The following is a 22831-nucleotide window of genomic DNA, read 5'->3' as shown; positions in this document are numbered from 1 at the left end:
AATTTAACATAGTCTCTTTCATGCAGAGAGTAACATATTCATATTATTTGATTTTTGATGAAACCAAATGACCCTTTAAATTTGCAATAGGGTTCTTTAATTTTGCATGAGTTTCTTTACTGCTGTTCATTTAATTCTCTGTTTCCATTAACCATCTGCAAGCATTTGACTCTATGACAATTATTCAGCTGTGCCACATCATGACTGACATATTTTATAAACGTTTAAAAGAAAAAGAGAGCAAGAAAAGGAGGAAAAAGCCTCACATTCAAACAAAAAAGTCACAGTTCAGAATCCCGTATTTTCCATACAGCTGATACATCTGAATAGTAATTATTGGTCCAATTGTAAATCCAGGCTAATTGCATTTTGTCTTCCTTTCTGATAAGCACTGCACAATGATGATGATTACTCCCACTAAAAGATGTTCACCATTGGTGTTTCCCCACACTGATAGCCAGGGGGCTCTACAGATAGAAGACTATGCAGACAAACTGTTCTTTTCGGTTTCCAGAACAGAATCAGCCATGATTTTTCAAGTGAGAAAATGCCCCAGTGTATTCAAGAAAGAAAGAATCCCAGTTTAGATGTCTATCATTTCCCAGCCTGCCCTCCACGTGAGGGGAGTTGAGCCACTGTTCATTAGAAACTGCTTTAATTAAGAGGCCAAGCTGGGGCAATCAGTGCTGATGAACTAAGATACTTCTCTGCACTAGTAAAACCTGCCTTTTCCCCTATTTTTTAAAGCCTTCAATTCAAAAGAATCTCAGTTACTGATTCACTATTTCAGATTACTAAAATGTTTAGTCATAATAATTTTTTCTTAATGTTTATTGATGAATTCTGGTAGAAACGCTAGGCAAGCCTAGTAGTATATGGAAGAGAGTTAATATGTTTGCATAAATCTCCGCATTTCAGAGAATCCAATTAAGTTAGATATCTGCTGCAAGCTTAAATCAACAAGTGAAAGCAAATGACTGCAGCATTCAAAGTCTCTTACATGTCTGACACTTTTGTCTGGGTGTTAAAAGGATAGTGAAAGCTTTGACAGAATCACAAAACTCTTGCTGTCTGAAAGGACAAACACCACTAGACATCCTAAGAAATAACGGATAATTAAGAGAAAGAATTTTAAAAATAAAGACAAATACTTTGCCATGTCCTTATTGATCAGCATTTTTCTGTTTTGGTGCAAGCGGATATTGAAAAAGGAAGTTTTCTGAAGACTCATTGTCATACTTCCTTGGAAGAACTTGGATGAATTTCTTACAATTCAAAGAAAAATCAGGCACAGAACTGTATTTTTCATTATCCAGAGTGCCCAGTTGAAGTTGTAGACCATGCCAAAGATGACAGATGAAAAACTTTGCCCCATTTACTGGGGGAGACAACAGGAAACTCCAAGAAACTTCTTTAGTGATGGGCAAAGTAATTGAAGAAAGTTAGATGAAGCTTGGATATCAATTAAAGTGAAGACAACTGAAGATGAAGGAGGTTCTGCATCGATGTTTCTTGCCTTCCTCTATTCCTGAGCTGCTCATCGATTTTTCTATCAGATTAAATTTGAAAAGTCTGGATAATTCACCATACAGGTCCCTTATACTAATTTACACAAGTGGTACAAAGGGTGTATACTTTTTCTTCAGAGCTATATTATTATAAGAAAATTCAGATCTCTTTTGTGATTCTTGGATATCTAAACCTTTCTACAGGAAAGAGATAAGTTATGCCAGTCCCAGTGAGAGCCTGCAACCAAAATGTGTGCCCAATTCATATGCTGAAGGTTCTTTATATGCTAGAACATAAAGTTTTCCCAAGTGGCTGAGGAATTTAAATAAACTTTCCATTTTAAAATTTTGATTATTTAGGGAATTCTCTAAAAATTATTTAAAAATCTAAAATATATGTAATTTTCTTCATGACCTATTAAAATCAGCATGATTTTTCTCCCCCATCCTCCTTATTTCTCTACAGCAGTGAGGTTTTCCACCTTAAATTTTCCTTTAACTTCTTTTGTTTTGGCTTCTTTTCTTTAGAATAGGAATTTCACCATGCAATATGAACAGGACGAAGTTCAATTCTGAATTGTATCTCCAAATCATTTCACTGTTACTGGTTTTATCCTCCTTTGTGGGAGAAATACGATAGTTTCACACCCTGTCAGTTTACATCCTCTGTATATTATGAATCTGGTTTGCTGTTGGAGCTCATGTTGAAAGAGTATCAGGCACTGTATTTGGTGGTGTATGAATTAGTGTGTATTTCATACAGGTGAAAATAAGTCTTCAGTTGTCTCCTACTCAATACCTCTAACTGATGGTCATTTACTTACTTAAAAAGCTTTTTTCCAGAGATCAATACAGTATCAGTCCAGAATTTTGTGTAGGGAATAGCTTTTAGTTTTCCATAATTACCTGATTATGTCATAGTCTTTACCCAAAAGATGAATCAATAGGAAAGATTACAACTTGGATTACCTCACTATGCTCTCTGCCATTGACTCCTTTATAATATGATAAGCTATAAAAGAGCAGTAATTTTCATTTTCACTATATATCTGCACTTTTCCTTTTTGAAAGGAACATTCAAAGGAGTGTCTACCTCAATGTCTCATGGGAGTTATAATTTAGTAGATAGTCAGTTCTGGTTCAAAGGTTGTAAATTTTGGTTGGTAACTCAAAGGCACAACACCAAGCCCACACAATAGTCATAGAACAGTGTTTGACTTCACTTTTTTTTTTCCATGCAAATTATAATATTGTTAACTGTGAAAATGATTAGAACTGGATGTGGTATGCCTATATGTGGTAAGAATAAGAGATGGATTAACATTTGAGATAAATCTTCAGAAAACAAGAGCTCCAGCTTCACACTGCTCTCTCTTCTTATTGTTTCCTTTTCTTAAATATAATTATCCTTTCTCTTAAATAATTATCATTTCTCCTAGGATTCCTACTTTTTGAAGTTTTCTACCTTTGGAAAAAAACTGCCTTTTTGGTCCTTCGTTTCAAATTGCTGAAGTTTGCAAAGTTTGCTATTACAGATTCAGAATAAAAGCTGTTACTCAACAGTGGTTGTATGAAGTTTTTACTGGATCTGGGTAAATTTAAAGAAGAGCAAAATATTTTGTAATCAATATATTTTATGTTATTTAGTAAGAGGATTTTCTATTAAAGCTGCCTCTATAAATGATTTACTAAGCAGTAAAAGAGCTTGGAAATTGCTTGCACTGCATCTTAGCACATCTAAAACTATACTCTTAAAGGTTTTTTAAAAACTTTTAAACAGAGCTAATTGCTCTGCATTAGTATTTTCTAGAAGGTGGCAGTCCTTCTCAAGTATCCTGTATTTGCAACCTCCCTGTCATCTGACTCACTCTAAATTCCTCTGTTGATAAAGACATTCATTTCAGGGCATACGTGAAAACACCATCCTCATTTTCTGAAACGGAAACATGGAAACTATATATTACATATTTTGTATATACTGCATTTACTTTTGCACAATGTTTTAAGGCTTGACCTCTTTGTTTCAGTGTACTGCGCAACACAAGTTATCAATGAAACGACCTTATAACCATTTAAGTGAAGATGATGCCTGCAAAGGCTCTTTGCTTTGTGGTTTATGAGGTAGCTCTACAGAAAATCAGGAGAAGAGCTTCAAGTATATAAAGAATAAAAAGACATGGAAGTCTCAAATGTCATTCCTCCAAATGTCTGATTACTTACCCATATCTCCTGAAATTAAAACACAGCTGGAAAAATCTAGAGGAAAGTTTTCTAAGGCTTATGATTCTGTCAGAGACACAGGCATCTGTTTTTTCCCCATCCTGGTCCATCTACACACATTTTCCTCCTGAATATCAGGTAAAATTATTTAAAATAAAACAAGACAGTAATTGTGAAACATTTGAAGCCTCCTGAAAAGCTTCATTCACAGTTACCTTTTGTTTCAAACGGTGTTTCTTATTAGAACTTAATTTATCTAAGCAAGTGCTCCTTCTATAGCCAACTCAGTAAGAACTATGCAGACTAGAGAAATAAAGGTGATCACCAACACAATGCATGCACTTATTGTAATCATCTGATCAAGTGCAGTTATATTAAATCTTGCAGTAAAATGACATTATCACAGGGAAAGAGAAGCTGCCAACTATAACAATGCTAACTCAAAGAATACATGTAATTAGATTAATCAAAGCATGTGGGAAAGGCCACCCATCATTTGCTGCAGCAATGATGCTGGAAAGGGATGCTGCAAATTCCAGTAATCAGTTAAATTCACGGCACATGATTTCAGTTTATCTTCTACTGTAGGCTTTTCTCAGGGGTTCATTAGGAGTACATACACAGAGATGCACAGTAACCAATCAATTTCTAAAGCGTCAGTTTTGAATTGAGACCATGATTTTAATGAGTATACTTGCAGACCCAGTGTTGGCAGTACACTTTGCAAAAAGAGATGCTCTTGCACTTTTTGGGCTTCATGCAGTGGGTTAAACAGAAAGAACATCATGTCTACTATTTTACTACTTATGTTATGAGAAGCAGCATTGTGGATGAAGAAATCATGAAAAACTTAACCTTAAGTCAGTCATTTTTCACATCTTATTGGCTTGGGCCAAGTTTTCACTTGAACTTAATGGGTTTCTTCATATCTTGCATTTGTTCATTTGAACATTTGTCCCTTCTTGAATAAGGTTGGAAAAAATTGTTTCATCAGACAAATCATCTTACTCACTTTGTCAGAAAAGCTCTTTCTAAAGACCTAGATCACCTTGCATGAAATTCAACAGGATTTTTGCACTGTTTTTGTGTGTCACTCAAATTCACTTTCAGTGAGGTACTGCAACTGAATTCAAGCAGTACCACTTTGTGCGAGATGCTAATTTGACTCCAGTGGCTTAGTCCATTACATTCTAGTAATATTATATATCAAAAGAAACAGTGTGGTAAAGTATAAAGTAATAATTGAATTTTTTGTTAACATAGTTCTATTCATCTTGCTCATTAGTTTTTTTTTGGCATTACAGTAACTTATTTTATATTAGCTTTATGTAATCTGCCATTTACCTACAGATGTCTGTGTGCTTTAACAAGTAACGTTTGCAAGTAATGAAAATAATCTCTTATAAACAGGTTGCTTGCAGCTGCTATCAAGACCACCAGTTTCTTTGCTTCTGTTTCTTAAGCTAAGCATAGGGAAAAGGCTGACTGTAAAAACTAAGTCATTCTTTTCACTCATAAAGGATGCAAAACTAGTCAAAAGAAATCAAAACAAAACCTAAACAAACTAGCATATAAGAAGCTTCACAGAATCTCTGTGGAAGTAAAAACACCAAGAAAAACAACATCAGAATAGAATAAAACAGAAAATTATAAACCTCAAAATATAGATGCAAAGCTGAGGATAGATGGCAACATAGAAATTTTAAAATGACTTCAAATAAGAAGGTGTAAATTTGAAAGCCCTGTGATTTTGAAGATGAAACTCATGTTATTGATTAACTATCAGTACAGTTACATATTAATGGAATGGATAACAATTAACTGTGTAAATGTCACATTCATTGTTTAAACACAAAAGAAGTATATTTAATTTTATTATGTTAAATAAATAACGGCTGAAGAAGACATATTTTTCATAGGTTTTCTAAATCCCACCATGAAACTGCTACTTCCATGTTTCTCTGCAGTGCTGAATTTCCCTTCCTTTTCCCATAAAACTGATAAATACATTATTTCAACCTAATGAACAATATCAGTCTTTTCAAAAGGGATAGTGCATTAAAATGTGGATATCCTATCTACCGCATTCCTGATTATTTTAGTCTAATAGTCGTATTTTCATAAAAGTTTAGCTTCTGGCTTCCCACAGCAGCTGAGGCTACTCAATCTTTTCTCTTCCTGAACCACATGTAGTGTTACACAGCTACCAGCAGGGCATTACAGACATCCCTGGCAATAGTCTGGGGACCACTTTAAAGCCACATACAATTCTGGGCAGAAGTTTTGCATTCTTTGGTCTGAAGAAAGTTCAGACCTTAGAGTTTACTTGCTGCCATCACATTACCATCACCTGTCTTGGAAAGAAGCTTTTTTGTAGAAAAGTTTGCCAGTAGCTTTTGGAAATCTTTTGTTTATCATGTAGGAGCCTTGAGGCAAGATTCCAATAAAAAAGCAGGAGATACTAGATGACAAAAGGAATTAAAAAATCAATAGAAGTTAGGAAAGATTCTAAATTCTGCAGCTTCATTCTTCCCAATGATGGTTGATAAATCATAACCACTACCTTAGTATTATACTCCTCTATTAACTGGAGCTTGCATCTGTTGAACCCTGGGACTTGCTGCTACAAGCACTGTGTCTTCTGAGATTTAGAGAGGGTGCAGAGCAAGAGGTAAAAGGCCCACAACAGGTACCTTTTTGTTATATTATTTTTAGGGCATTCCATGTTATTTCCTGTGAAGGTAGTTGAGTTTGGGGATTGAGAAGGAAGAAAAAGACTGAGAAAAAAATGATACTAACAAATAGGAAGGAAGGAATAGGAAAGAACCAGAAGAATCCAAGCTCTTCTGAGATGTGTTTGTACTTAGGATTATCAACACAAAAGCCTGGCTTAGTCAAAAAAGAAGGGTTTTTTTTGTTTGTTTTATAGAGCATATTACATTTAGTTAATAAATTAAGTGCAGTATTAATGATTTAATAAAGCCCACTATCATAAGGTGAAACTATCTGATAATTTTTCATATCTTTCTTGGCCACTGCGTTCAGTTTTATTTTCCAAATAGTCAGTAAGATTGTTGTAGTTAGAACAGTATTACATTTTGCAGTAGTCAAACTTGTCCTTTAACCACAAAATTCTTACAGTGGACATTTTTTGTTTGCTTAAAACATTCTTTTAAGCAGGAGCTATCTTATTTAAAGAAGAATTTGGAAGATTTGGAAAAATTATTTATTTGGTGGTAAAACAGGTATCAGGTGAGATATGGAAATGAGAGGGTTCAGGGAGGCAGAACTGCGAAATACAGCAGTGCGTGTTCCCTGTAGCTACCTGTCCCTTTCAACATTCTGTATCAGCCTTCGTATCAGATCTAGATTGTATTGATATTTAAGTACACAACACATTTTTTAATTTTGTTTTTTTTTTTCTCCCCCCTGATAAATTAAGGAGTAACTTAACTCTGTTTCTAACAAGAATTTTGGATTAGTATTGGGAAATTAAGTGCACTAAGATAAAGTGACATTAAGTTCATTTCACATACAATCATATTTGGAAATGCAGAGTGTTACATTGGAGGCACATTAAGTTAATTTCTCTCTTATCCTACACAATCACATTATAAAATATTATTCATAAATGGATCGAGCTCTATCTTAAAATTGGGTATCAGTTTTATTTCCCTATTCCAGTGGGAAGTCTACTCCTCAAGCACACTGCTTTGATGACTACAGACTTTCATCTAATATCCAGACTAAATGTACTAATACTCACTTTATATTCATTTGTTCCTTTGCCAATGTTATCTTTTAGTTTAAATAGTCTGGCAAGACCTATCAAGATTAAATAACAAGTCCACAGTATTTGAATCTTTTGCCTCTCTTCTTAATCAATAAATTTAAGAAGCCTGTATGTATCTGCCAGTCATGTAAGTCCTCCTACTTTCCACATGATCATTTTGTTAAATTTATTTTTTTACTGTTGGAACTGTGTTTCACCTGCCAATTCCTACAGAATTACAGTATGGAGTTATGTCTACCCCTTCCACTTTGACCGTACTAATATCTTGCAGTTTGGCTTTCACCTTCTAACAATAATTATTACTTCCCATTAGAAATACTGTTTTTGCCTCAGTCTTCAGCACCATTATCACTGCTGAAGAAGTAGCAAAATATTCACTTAGTTTACCTAGGTAATTTCAAAAATATTTATTTAAAAATATTTATTTAAAAGCTTAATTATTTTTCTTTTTTCTCTTGATGGTTAAAGATCAGCTAAGACAATTACCTTTGCTAAAGTTTTAGTTTCACTTTTTGGAAATCTTCCTTTAGCTCAATAATTCTTGAATTTTAGCTTTATTTCTTTATTGACTACACTACTTCTACACGATTTGTCTACTTATTTTTACCATCTTCTATGAGTTGTTAAATCAGCAAGTTGAGCTATCATATAGAAGTTTTTCCACTTGTTCGTACTACATTTTCCAGACTTAAGGAGTGTAAGGACCCCTCTATATTCTATATTCCAGTCTAGTTAACTTCATTCATTAATTTCCCTAGCTAGTTACTTAATTTTTCAAAACGAACCATTTTGAAATCCAAAATTTATTTTTTTATTAATCTTGATGTTTGATTTAAATTAAATCAATTCAAGATTATTTTAGACTAAAATTGTTTTCTACCACCAATTGTTCACGGTTACATAAAGAAAAAAATACTTAATTATGTAAGAAATTAGTATTACCTCATTGACTTCTATATCCAAGTGTAAAAGAGAATCACCTCTTCCTGCCTTAGAGGATGTTCAACAAATAAATTCATGAACTGTTATTACCATGAGTATCTGAAATCTACCATGGTAAGTAACATTCGCTTTCTGAAAAATATGCTGTCTCTATAACAAGACAATTCTTACTGTTCCTGATTATGCTACACAGATTTCTTCTTACTTCCTCATCTGATCTGTACATCTTCCAGCTCAACTCAGCAAACTGTTTATCTCATTCTTTTCTGAACAGCTTTTTACCTAAAATTACACTGTTTACTAATTACACTAATTTTAAACTTATCTGTGCTACAGTTTCTTCTTTACAGATTAACACATATTACCATATGCTATCACAATATCAGTATTAATGATATGAAAATAAGGTGTGTATTACCTAACCATTTGCTCTGAACACTGTGTCCACAATTATTTCTGCTCTGAACTTAGATCAATGCTATTATTTAAACATATTTTTAGATTAGTAAATGTTATTGGAATGTGTCTACTTTCAGGAGACTCAGCATAAACAGTGACTGTGATCTGGTTTATTTTTCAATACCTCTGGATTTCAAGGGAAATATACTTTCTGTCAAAATAAGATCATTTCTGCATCTTTCTCAGTGTAAAAATGAGCTGATTCCCAAAGGAGAAAACCTTCTTCAATTGGCACGGATATTTCCTGCCTCTAAATTGTACTTTTCTACTTCTTCCTTTTGATTACTTTCTAAATTGACTATTGTTTTTGCTCACATAAATAATATGACACAAATGTGAAAAAATATAGATGTTATTGAAATTGATTATTTTTCCTTTTCTCTTATTGAAGTTTGAATGTGTACATATATAAGTTGCAAGATATGTTATTCTCAAAATGTGAGCAGCTATTGCAAGATCGTTAGATGACATTTGTAAATGTTAGAATTTAGGACTCCTTTCTCTGATTGAATTTTCTTTGGGTCAGACGCTGACTCTAATTTTTAGTTACTCAATACTCCTAGATTAGAAGGGGTAAGTGCCTGGCGCAAGAAAACATGTATAGGCTTAAAATATGTGAATGACAGTACTAAAATCAGCATAGATGTGTGCAGGTTTAAAAACACTGCTTTGCAGAACTGGTCTATGCTGTCTCTAGAAACAGCATAAGACTTTTAATTATAGAAAATACTGTGTTAATCTTCAGTCCAGAGGAATTCAAAATAGATCAAAATCCAGTATGTGCTAGATAACCTTACCTAACACTTATATTTCTGAAAGAAAGTCACTTGGAACTAAAAATTCCAGTATGTCTTCATAATTCTCTTGTCAGAATGTAATAAAATATAGTGATCTTGTGAATTCTGTTTCAGGCCTTATATTTTGTATATAAAGTGAAAGGAGGAACTGGCATAGATTTCAATAACTTTCAGAACCAATCTTCCACTGTCTGAACAAATTGTCAGGCTGATAGGCATTGAATAAGCATGTTTACCTGTGATTTTACACAGGAAAAGGTAACATTTTAAAGGAAAATAAGAATGTATGAGTCATGAAAAGCATTATTACTGTTCAAACACTGTGTCACAGAAATGGATCATCAAACTGGTAAGTTATTTTCTGCCTTTCAGATTGAAGAAAGGATGTGATTTTCTATTATGAACAGTAAAGACTACATCATACCTAGAAAAGTGTCATGGCCGAGAAATCAATCAAGACATTTTCACTAATCTTACTATTTTGAAGTAAGTATAGAGACAGGTTGTTTCCTTGCATAAGAAAAAGACATTGCCTGCTTCATAAGACAGGATTCTAAGGTAGAATTCAAGATTTAGAGATTGCTGTGCCATATTCTCTCCACTGCCATAACCACTAGCATCCGCAAGCTATACACACTGGGAACAAGCAAGAATCACGCCATCCTTTGTTCTCCTAGCCTGCCTATGTATGACCCATTGCAAGATTCTAAGGAAAAAATACATAGATATATTTATAAAAGATATCTGAGCTCTTAATTTTAGTGACAACAGCTAGATTGTAACTAAATTGCTGGTGTGTTCCTATGCCACCTGCGATTTAGTTTAAAAGTAAAATATATGGAAAACTTTGTATACAAAGACTTCCAGATGGACTTTCTCTCTGTGTTTGGAAGATGAAGAGAATGGCATTCTTTTATTTTTCCTTTGTGATTAATTATAAGCCTTAAAAAGAATCTGAAGAGTGCTTAAAAAAAAATAAAAAGATATTCCAGTGCCCATAGCTCAGGCACGTTATTGCCAAATAGAATTCAATCCCTGTGTTAGGACACCAAGATTTTTACAGTAGGTAAGCTAGGTTTCTTGGGGGAAAAACAAACAAACAAACAGAAAAAAAAAAAAAAAAGAAAAAGCATGCTAAAGTGGTAGCTGTATAAGACTTACCAATAGGAAACATTACACACAGTGTTGAGTTATAAATTCTGCTTCAGAGAAGTCTTCTTTAATCCTTAAGACTTTTTATTCAAAGTAGCAGCACAGTTTAATATTTTCTCTTCAGATACAGCTGGAGGAGATAGGTAATCACGCTTTCTCTTAAGTAAAAGCCAAGTGGTTAGGACAATTTTTGTTTTCCACTTTTTTTTTCTCCTGGTGGAAAACTCAAAACCTAAAACCTTACTATTAAACTAAACCTGGTTACTTGTAGATGGAAAGAAGTCAGGAAAAAATTACCTTTTCATTTCATACTTAAACTTCCTTTTTTTCCCCCCTCTGAATAAAAGAGGTAAAAAGTCATCAACATTATCTCATAAAGATATTGCAATAAATTTGTTACTTTTGGCACACGTTATGTAATACAGGTTGCTTGAAAATCACATAGTTGAATTCACATCTTTTCTCTAGCAGCTAGATAATATGAATTAAGCTACTGGAATCTACTAGATCTACTGGACTTATACACGAGCATTGCTTTTTGAGAGGGATAGCAAAAAGGTGTTGAAGATGTAGACTGCACATTGTCCCCAAGCATGCATGCTGGAGACATATTTTGACTTTTTCCAGATATTCACAGATGACTGGTATCTTCCTGAAACAAAATGTCTCCCAGAGCTGCTAGTTATGAGTTCTAGTTTCATACTGTGTCCATTACGGGTTGCAGCTAAGAAGCGCAGCCTTTGGAATATTCTCCTATGTACAACTGCATGTACACACACACATTTTGGCATCCAAAAGAATCATAGCCTCAGCCATGTTAGAAATTGTATCTAATATTTCTCATACATTTCCGCGTGTAAATGAAGGTTAAAACAACATCCTCTGGAATCTTTCACTAACTCATCTGGTCTTATTCTTAGGCATCTTCTTGTGTGCAATGCTGCCATTGTGATAAAATAATGGGCCAATAAAAAACACAGGTTGCTGCACAGAGAAGATGAAAACGAATCCATAAGATCCAATACTGGTATTAGTTCTCATCAAAGCCTTTTAATGCAAACAAACAACAAAATCCTTATATATAAGCACCTTTTTAATTTTAAAAGAAAGCAGAAAAGAAAAATCCCAGTATTTCTGGAAGATTTATTGAAACTTCATAGTTGAAATATAGTTTCTTTTTTAAATGAAATGTTATTGGCAATAATCACAACTCTGATCTCTGTCCTTTTGTTTAAAATAAATGTGTAGCAAAGCAGCAAGTTTACTAACATTAACAGACACTGGGCATGGAAAATTTAAAAAATATTTTTAAACAAATCCATATTACAGTATTTTAAATGTGCTCTTTTTTGTCCTATTATTATTATGTCAAGAATTCTAATTCCTCTTACAAATTTCAATGAACAGTATTTTGTTTCTAGTAATTTAGCTTCTTAAAAGGAGGAATCTGCCTACAAAATAATGAATGTAATTTATCAAAAGTTAAATTTCTGCTGCCAAAAGTCCTGACAGCTTAGCATATTTTTCTGTATGTTCTACATGTATGTATCTGTATTCCCTCCAAAATTCCATTATGTTTTGTGGATGCTATTATAATTGCAACTATCCTATTCTGCACTTTTTGCTTTTGCATTGTTTCTTGCAATCTTGAGCTAAGATATTTGAGAGGGATAAGGAGAGAATTAAGAGCTTTTTGTGAAAGAGATGGATTCTTAGGCAACCTAAATTTTACCTCCAATTGTGACTAGGTTGGTAACAGTTATAAACTTGGGAAAGAGACTGAGGTTTATTCTACAGTAAACACACACACACACGCTCTTCAGAAATTTTATTATGTAATACTTAATGAGACCTAGGGTCTAAGCTGTCTGTGTCTACACAGCTATGTAGAAACTACTTTCACACACTTCTCAAGGTCAAATTTACTGATGTCTATTTACAGATTTCTTTCTGAAACTTCCTTCAAACTTATTCTGGAGCAGGTCCAAATAGGTTCAGTAGTTCAGCTTTGAGGATACCATGAATTTTAGACATTTCTCCAAGTCTTCTGATATGTGAAACTGGACCTAAAAGGCTGTTCTTGGTCCAGCTACTAACAGTGTTGTTTTATGTGGCAAGTCCTGGGCAGGCAACAGATCTGAGAATCCTTCCTAGAAAATCTCTGATGTTCAATAATTTGTAGACAGATTAGTAAAAAAAGGGTCTTATGAATGATAGTTCAACAGGAATAAACAATAATCCTTTTTGTGTGAGCTCCATTCCCATTCAAAGGACATAAAGAGGAATTCAATCATCTACTTTAATTTGTATTAGCAGGTCTGTAAACTTATTTTGTGACTTTTCCCGAGTCCAAAAACTTGTGTTTGGCTACAATATGCATTAGACAGCATTTAATCTTTTTTAGAAAACATTAATGGATAGAGAACACAGCAATGCTTTCAAGGTTTGGTACAATGGTTAAACAACTGCTGTTAAGAAATTACACCTTCCAGCTTTAATTTATTTATTGCTCTTTCCTTGCATTCCTGAAGAGAATCTCCATCGGGAATCTCTCTTCCCTGCAGGGAATTTCTCTGTTCTTTAAATGTCTACTCTTCAAACTATTTCCTTCAGCTCTCATATCAGTATTGGCTCTCTTGATATTCTTAATTTTTTCCACATCCTTTCTTCATGGAAATTGGAGCAGTATGTACTATCCTGGTACCTGCCTCTTCAATACAATATATTAATCTTCATACCTAACTACTATAACCACTTCGTCTGAAGATGTTAGTAAATGGACTAAGACATTGCACTGGGTGCATTTATTGAGTTGCAGTTCATTTTGACTACTACTTTTTCAGTGTCAATGATTTTCAAGATACACGCCTATGTTACAAAGACATAAATGCCTTGTTCTGAGGTATGTAATTTTACATGTGAGTATATCAGATTGCATTTTGTTTGAATGAGCCCAAGTCATAACCCTAAGTGTTCATCAGAGACACATTTATTAAAATTCCTGATGTAATTTGTGAGGCCTAGATACTTTCTGAATCTCTAGCACCATCTGTAAAATCAAGTCATGAATTTCTGGTGATTATTCGTTTTCAGTTCAGCAAGTGTGTAAACATACCTCTTTTGACTCAGTGGCTTTGTGATGACTCTTCTCTCTGGATATTTTCCCTGCTGCTGTTGTAGCCTGACATTTTGTTCTTATGATTGCAGCCTGTAGGCACAGTGCCATATAACCTTCACCACTTTATAGAGGCATACAGGGAACAGGCATATATGGGTATAAACATATGCACGTATATATGGATATATGTATGCGTACACATGTAAGTTTTCATAAGAACATTCCTTTTATCCCCGAGGCTAAATAGAAAATAATTCCCCCCCCCCCCCCCGCAACATTTTGAGTGGTAAAAGTAATAGGGGTATTCAGTAAGCTTTCACCGATAAACACCGCGGTGCGCACCCCAGCCCAGAGCCGAGCGACACCGCGCCTCGCCCGCGGCACCGGCGCCATGAGGCCGGGGCGGGGCAGCGCGTACGCCGCGTACTCACGGACCGGAGCGGGCCGCCCGCTGCCCTCGCGCCTCCGGAAGCAGCTGCCCGACGGGGCCCGAGGCTCTCTGGAGTCCAGTAAATCCCTGCGCGGTAACCGCAGCGATGAACGGGGACGGTGCGGCCCGAAGGCCTGAGCCGGGCGGGACGCCGGCTCCCCCAGCAGCCCGCGGCGCGGGCGAGGCCGGGCGCCCGCGGCGGGAAGGGCGCGCGCCGCCTCCGCCCGGGTAACGGCGACGCCAACGGCGTCGTTAACGAATTAACAAGTTATCATGGAAACGAAGCAGCGAACTGGAGAATTAAGTAAGTGGGGAAGCAACCATTTAGGCCAGTCCACAGAGAAGGGATTAACCCCTTGTTCGCTTGTTAGTTGTGTGTGTGTGTGTTTTAACCTAAGGAGCTTGTAAAATAAAAGTTTGTTTCACACACTATACTGCCCTATAAATTAGAGAGACTGCAGTGAACTGTGATGTGATGTGAAATGATTTATTCAAAATCAACTGCCAGGCCGGGGATACAGCTGAAAAATTACGTGTCTCATGCTGTTTCTTGGAAAACATTGCCTTTCTTCATTAGGCCACGGTATTTTGTGAAATATAGGTATTTAGCAGTTACTTGCAGCTTTAAAGTGCTCCAGGTCCCTGTAGTTGACTGAAATAAGCACTTTACCTTTTTGTATAATTATTTCTCTGAGATGATTTATCAGGTAAAAAAAAAAAAAAAAAAAAAAGTCTTATTGATTCACGGCTATATTAGAATTATTTTCCTGTTACATCATTTAGTCTCTTTAAAAAAAAAAAGAAGAAGAATAAAAAATGAAAATGTGGTGTAAGTCTGCTGACATGCCTCCTTTGAACCTTCAGCAGGATTCTCCAGCTTCCCACATGCAGCATAGTGTTACCTGCAGTTTGAGTGAAGGGACTGCACAGGCCAGGCTCTCCTTCTCCCCTTCCTCTGACCGTCTCTGAGGCCAGTACGCGCCTGGAGCTCCGGCTGCATGTGCAGCCCGTGCACGGCTCTGCTCCTGGCTTCTGAAAGACTGAAAAATGATGCACCATAGAGATTACTTTCAGTAGTGTTTAGTCTGTTTTTGTCCAGTTTACTCCTGCTTGATGCATTTTCAGTATCTCCCTTCTTAAAATATGTATTTTCCTCCTCCTCCTTCCTTCCTTTTAGACCTCCCTCTGCATTGCAGTCTAACGAGTATGCCATGGCTCAGAGGTGAACAAAATAAGCATCAAGGTTCTGAGCAGCTTTAATTGTTCATCTGAAATTGTTAAGTCTCACAAACTTTGCTGCAGCTCTATAAAATCATTTGGTGTAATGAAAGACAAGCAACTGGCCAAGCAGAATCACATTCCCATGAGCCTTAGAAGGCATCGCTGTGATTTAGTTTAGCTGCTAATTGCTAACAAAAAACGTATTGATTGGAAAAGTTGCTGATACAGTGCTGACCTCTGTGATTGTCAGCTTTTAACCCAGTTTATGTGTTTGATCATTCCTTTTGAATTCTAAAGTATCTATTATGACATACCATTTTTTTTTGTTTAATACAAGTATTGCCAGATAGTAAGTGCCAGTTAGGAAATTAATTTTAATTTCCCTTTGTGGCTAATTAACTGTTCTCATCTCAGCTCTCTTTGTGCATATAATTAATGTTTCTATTCAAATATTTTTTTCTTTCAATCTACAATTGATACTGTGGGCTGTGAAGATATTTTGGCTTTTTCATCGAATATTATTTCCTTTCATGGACAGCTTCAATACAATCAATTGTTTGTTGCATTATACTGATTCAGTTCAATTCAATATGCAAATTGTACAGAGGAAGATGATGGAAGTATCTCTTGAGATTTTTTTCTGATTGAAGAAAACTAGCCAACTTATATTGTGCACATTCAACATAGTTACATTTCCTGAGCTTGCTAAGGTATATGGAAAATTCAAAGATGTGAAAAAGATCTATCTTTCTCATTTCTTCAGAATGCAGTCAGAAACCTGTATCAGTTAAGCAAATAAATGAATGTTTGCTTCATAGTGATTTAGGGTTCAAACTTCAAAATGATGTATATACATCTTTGGTTAGAAGTCATTAATAGTGAAAATAACAATTCAGTACTGGTTTATTTAATTATCTTGCATTGCATTGTATGTCTTTCCTAAAATGGGTTATGATGAAGGAGATCCTTTTTCATAACCAACTCTTTAGAGCGTTTCAAAACCTCTATGTTGCCACTACATTAGGACATACAAAAAAGTCCATAGACCTAGGAACCATTTTTAGATTCTTCATTAAGAAATATATCTTACATTATATCTAAAGTCTCCCATTTCCATGAATACCAAAGTCTCCTACTAAGACTAGAATTTAGACCATGCTGTTGCTCTCCACAGTTAATTTCTGATATCTTTATCTTCACTGAATAGCCCCTTCCTCTGAAGTAATTGCCTTGCTTGTTTAATAAATTGTTTCTCAGTATGTAAAGAGGTATTAGATTATTGTTGTATCTAACCAAACACTTTTTCCCTCTGAAATTACAAAGAAACTTAGACAAACATGATGCTAATATTGAAACTGGAATCTGGCAAGAATGCTAATATTTAGCATAGATTTTATAGAGAATTCAATACCATCTTGTCTTCCTAAACATGACTATGCATAGTTTGAACACAGTTGCCCTCTTTGAAAACAAACATGTTCAATTCTGCCTATAAAGTATGTAGTTACACAGTTTGGGAAAACAAGATGATATTGAATTCTCTATAAAGTCCATGCTAAAGTCTATCACTCTTATAAAAAGAAGTTACTTGTATGTGTATATGCACATTTTTTGTATGTACAATGCGTACAAGTGCATATGAATAGTGCATACAAGTAAGTACACAGAAGGCTGGTGATTTTTTTCTGATTATAGCAAGTTCCTTTTGAAAGACAGACCTCTGAAGTAACAAAACCTATGAAATACCATCCTAAACCAGACAGTATAGTATGGCAAAGGTAGAATTGTCGTCCTAAAGGAAGCTTTTCAACATTTTCCTTGACTGGGAATATTTCAAGATCATTCATCAGCTTCAGTGTATGGTCTTTTGATGGCAAAGCTGCATTTCTGCAGGAAAATTCATTGAAATTTCAGGGAAAGCCATGCTTATTCTTTGTGAAAAAAACTACAGTCTTTGGTTCATACTCTGTTGCTTACTTCCATAATAAGGACTCATAGTCATTTTCCTCAAGTAGAAGGGATTCTAAATCAACTGATTAATAACCCCATTTATATTTCAGCATACCTGGAGTTTCCTATTATTCCTTTTAGTCCCCTTTACTTTTTATAGGGAGGCCATTAGAAAGAAAGAAAAACAAAAAAGAGAGAAAGGTGCTTTATCACATTACTATATCATTATGGTAAATTATGTTTTTTTAACTGTAACAGGCATGATACTAATTTAATGCACATAAACTCCCTATACTACAGAAGAATCAAAATGTGGTATTCTGATCATCATCAGCAAATAGTAATTTGTGAAGATCAGCTCCTGCCTTGAATGCCCCCTAAAATGCCTCATTTTTATATGTTTTTGAATAATCTTGCATTAAAATGCCTGTAGCCAGCCAGCTTCCTTTTGCAAAACTTCTACTACGTAAGATGAGGTGTCATGTTTGTTCCACAAAGCATTGTGTGTAAGTGCTACCAGTTCAGCTGGGTCAAAAGCTACTTCATTGAGATTGTAGCACAGGAAAACTCAATGTATTTTCCTAAATCCATCTACTTGAATTAATCCATCTTCCTTTCGAAAGTCAGTTGTCACAAAGATGGAGGCAATGCAGGTCTGGAAATACTATATTTCTGGGTAAGTTTAGAACACCAGTAGGCTGAGTGTTCAGGAAACTGCTGTCAGCTTCTCCAAAGGGTAGGTGATTATATCTTTTAGATGTCTTTGCTACAAAGATCATACAGATATAACAGGCTTCTAGAGGGAGGATGACTAATAAACAGAAGAAGTATCTAGGAGGATAAAGTTTCAAAGAATAAGGCTAAAGTTAGAATTGTAGTTTTCACAATGCTTCATTGATTCTGCTTTTTTGTTCTTCAGTTAAGGGATGCTGGAAGTGCAGGTCAGACTCCTGGCCACTATGATGGCATTATTTGCTATATGAGTACTTTGTTCTCCATAGGCTTCCACAAATAACTGAGAAGTCAGTAACTTACAATTCCAAGGCAAAAATTCACCAGAAAAAGCAAACAAGGAAAAGAAAAAGACCTTTGTAGAGCATAAAGCAGCAGTAAAAAGCACAAGTACATCTGTTTTTGCTTTGCAGTTAATTTTAAAAACCATCTTAAATAAATAGTACTGAATTTATACTGACTTTGTATAGCTGTTGCAGGAAGGGGCTATTTCTTACAGGAATAAATGCAATAACTATCATATTTGTTTTCTATGATAAACAGGTTTTCATCAATTTTAAATAAAGTAATAATAAGTGAGAACTACAGCACCCTGCAGTATATTTTACAGGACATTAATATTACATAGATACCTTATTTTAGATTTCTAATAGTCATTTACTGTCAGAGTACATATTCTTTTGAATCCAGTTCTGGAAATGAGTCATTGCTTAGCTGAGATCTACTTTTATAAATCTTGTCAGAGTATATTCCCACATCCCCTGTAAAATGCTTGGAGATTTAGGAAAAACGAATAGATCAATACTGGATTGCTTAGTCATTTGTTCGTCATATAGTCTAATCATGTTTGTGCCCGTTTCTTGGCCCTTCGTATAAGCTTGACCATTATCTGACCTTGAAACTCAGGACTGTAGGGAAAAGTTGACAATATATAGAGCAGAGAACTGTTAAATTAAAAAGGTAGTAGAAGTGCAGGATATACACCACATATCAGTGACATTTGAGATGATACTTCTCTTGTAGATCCTAGAGTGTTTAGAAAACGCTACTACTGTTTAAAACTATATTTTTACTAGAAGTCTAAAATCTTAAGACAGCGTTTATTTTATACTTTAGGAAATTAATATAATCTTGTTTTCTAACAGATATTTTAAAATTTTAAGTTAATAATAAAATGATACTTTAAAAGTTGCACGATGTCAAAAAAGATAAACATTCGTATTTGATGTGTCTGTGTAGTGCACTGCTTTGGCAGATAAATGCCTATCGTTGTGACTACTGAATCTGTAAAAAACCAAACCAAAACAAAAAAACTTTCCTTTGCTGAATATGTATAAAAGAGATTAGGAAAACATCTCTTAAACAAAATCTTCTGAAATTCCAGTTCATAGCTTTCTCCATGTGAAATATTCTATAAAGACATGGCCAAAAATAATCCCAGACTCAATTAGCTTTGCATAGAAAGCCAAATTTCTGCTCTCTTTCTCTCACCTTTCAAAGTTAGGGGTAAATTCCAGGTTCCTGGTCCAGAAGAGTTTTAAAAGATCCCCTGTATGTAGAGGGTGATGATTACTAATTTGCTTCAGTTCCCATTTCCTCTCTGTCATCAGAGAGAGTACTGAGAGCTGCTATAAGCACAAAGGGCAGTTCAGAAGATCCATTAGACTATTTTTCTTGGGGAAAGCCACACTTGACTTTGTTCAAGTAACTATAATTAGAACCATAAGAAGGCAGAGTTCACACTGTGCCTTGAATTAACAGATTCTGCTTCATATTTCTAAAAACATACTGTTTGGTCTTCTATAAATGAAAATAGATTCTAATAATTCTGGATACTACCAAGGTATTTTTATATATTGTAGAGTACACTTCAGAATTGCTCTCAGCTTGATTTGAACAGGAAATCATGTACAAATATGCAATATAAATATTTCTCATCAATTTATACTCTTACTGTAAACAATCAATGAAAAATAATTCCTGAATTCTGTAGATCTTATTCACAGCTTAATATTGACCTCTATGATTTGTCAGGTTCCCTGTTTCACAACAAGATGAGAGCTCTGTTTTTGACAGATGTAGTTCTTCTGGCTGTTAATATAATTTCTGCTATAAAATTAAACTTTTGACTTTGCTAGGATAAGCTGATGTAGCAAAAATGCCTGTACAGCTTACAAAAGAAAAAGTGAATTATCCCTATATGATATGAAAGATTTGGGTTAATATTTTAAGATTAGTATTTTCCTCTCAGTAAAAACAGTAACAAGAAATTCTTATCAACCAGCATTTTGGAACACACGAGTCACTTGGATCACTAGATCTACCTCTTGCCTTTAGAGGAACCTAACAATGCAGTCCTTTTTTGGAGACAAACTGAGCCTTTCTTAAAAGGTAGATACAATTTTTTCGCGCCAATATTCTTAGGAATATAATCCTAGATTCTCACTGTACTGCTGGTTTCCATTCTAAATATATTAGTGCTTAGTTCATACTGTTTTTTTTCTTTGCTAACATTGTCCTTAATTAAATAATCTGGCATTAACAGCACTGTATATTATGATGTTCCTTTGGCAAGTTAATGTTGTGTTTTATGCCTTTTTTTTTCATTTTACTTCCATATCTTTGATTATCCATTTATTCAAAATGTCTTTTAGTATTTTTTCATATAAATATGGAATAGTGGCCAAGGTTGCCTGTAGTCTCTATTTCTTAAATATAAGAAATGCACTCCCTTAAATCTATTGAATTATTCAGTCACAAAATACAGTGCAATGTTGGGACCTCTGCTGAAGGCTCTATTCAAATTCTGTGTCCCTGAATCTGAGGGCAGAATATGAGGAAGTGATTTACATCTGCTCAGTCTTTCACTGACATGCATCTCAGATATCTAAATCTGTACCTTGGAAAACCAAAGGAAATCCTGTCATTGCTGTTATCCAGACCAAGCCTAATCTAATGCTTGTTTGTGTACATTTTGCCAGAATGCCGACATGATCTGAAGAGCTGAGTTCCTCCTGTGAAGTGTTTCTTACATAGCTGTCTCTGCTTCTTTGGAACACTGTAACTTTTTGGTAGAGGCTTTGTTCTACTTTGAAAAGTCAGTAGGAGTGTTGACTGAACCAGTATGAGAAAGAATGGCAGGACAGCATTTTCTCAGTGTATAATAAATAGGATAAAGCATACCTGAATATAACTCCTCACCTCCAGCATGAAGGCAGTGATTTTTTCAATAGTTGAGTGATTTGACCAAAGTGAATTCGCTTTTGATAGAATAGCAGTGACTCATTTGCTTTTTCTCACAAGAATGTTCCCTAAAGAGATCTCAAGCTATAAGAGAAAATCGGTCTTGGGGAATTCCAGAAGAGTTTATTCTAAACTCCATGGAATAATATCTGTGTGTAATGGAAATAAATTTTTAAATACAAATTGCTGTCCCTGTACCCAGCGTCGTTCCAGACTGCACTTCAGAGAGACAGAAAAGAAGAAGAGGAAATGCCAAGGAAGACCTTATTGGCTGATTTTCGTATGATATAAGGTTGTATGGGAAACATGAACACTGAGAAAACTAGAGCAGCTGAATAGCTACTACAGGAAATGAGGTCAGTAAAATCCAAAGACTACTCTATACACCTGGTGCTTATTGCTGGTCCTTTTACATTTTCTATATAGACACCTCTGCTGCAGCAGGTGAATCTTGTTAAAAGATTTTGACCAAAACTCAGTGGTGGTTCTCAGTAAAAAGTGTTCTGTTTGGAAATCTTCTGATTTATTATTTCCTCTTCTATATAATCATTAATTAAAAAAAAAAATCACTTTAGAAAAGCTTCTTGATCTATTCTTACAGCTTTCAGGCTGTTAAATTAGTCCAGCAGCAGTACTGAAGTCCTCTTGTGCGACTAAAGGGCTGCACCCTTCATCTTGAAGTGGATTTGTTTGCAGATATGTGCAGGGAGATAAAAGAAGCTGAATGATTTACATTTTAATTTTAATCTTTCTGGTTTCAGCTTTCAAAATGCAGATAACTTGCAATTGAATGTATTTATCTTTTGGAAAGAAATACCTACAGAAAGTAACATACTGGCTTTCAAAAATCTTTCTGGCCAGTATAAGGCAGGTTTATGCCCTTAATTTCTGAATAAACAGCCAATGAAAGTCGAAATTTCACTGCCCCAAAAGACACAAGGAAAAAACTAGAAATCACTCTTAAAGGGTTTATTTTGTGTTTGCACAAAAATAACATGAGCCACAGTTATGACTGCAGAATCTCTCAAGCACACTTTCAAGTCCTCAATCAAATGAGCAAGAACTTGAAGGCCATACTTAGCTCTGTTCTGTTTTTCAAATGTACATTCAAACTTACATAGGGGTTTCATATATTCTTTACCACACACATCTAGATGTATAATAGCTTTTTCGCAACCTTGGACTGTTCTCAGTGCCCTGGCCACCTACACTGAGCAATAAGGGGACAAAATTGAAGAAGCTTTTTAGCTTTTATAGCTTATTGAT

Source organism: Rhea pennata, chromosome Z (assembly GCF_028389875.1).
Source record: "Rhea pennata isolate bPtePen1 chromosome Z, bPtePen1.pri, whole genome shotgun sequence".
Lineage (NCBI taxonomy): Eukaryota > Metazoa > Chordata > Aves > Rheiformes > Rheidae > Rhea > Rhea pennata.
Note: the sequence above shows the minus strand (reverse complement) of the source record.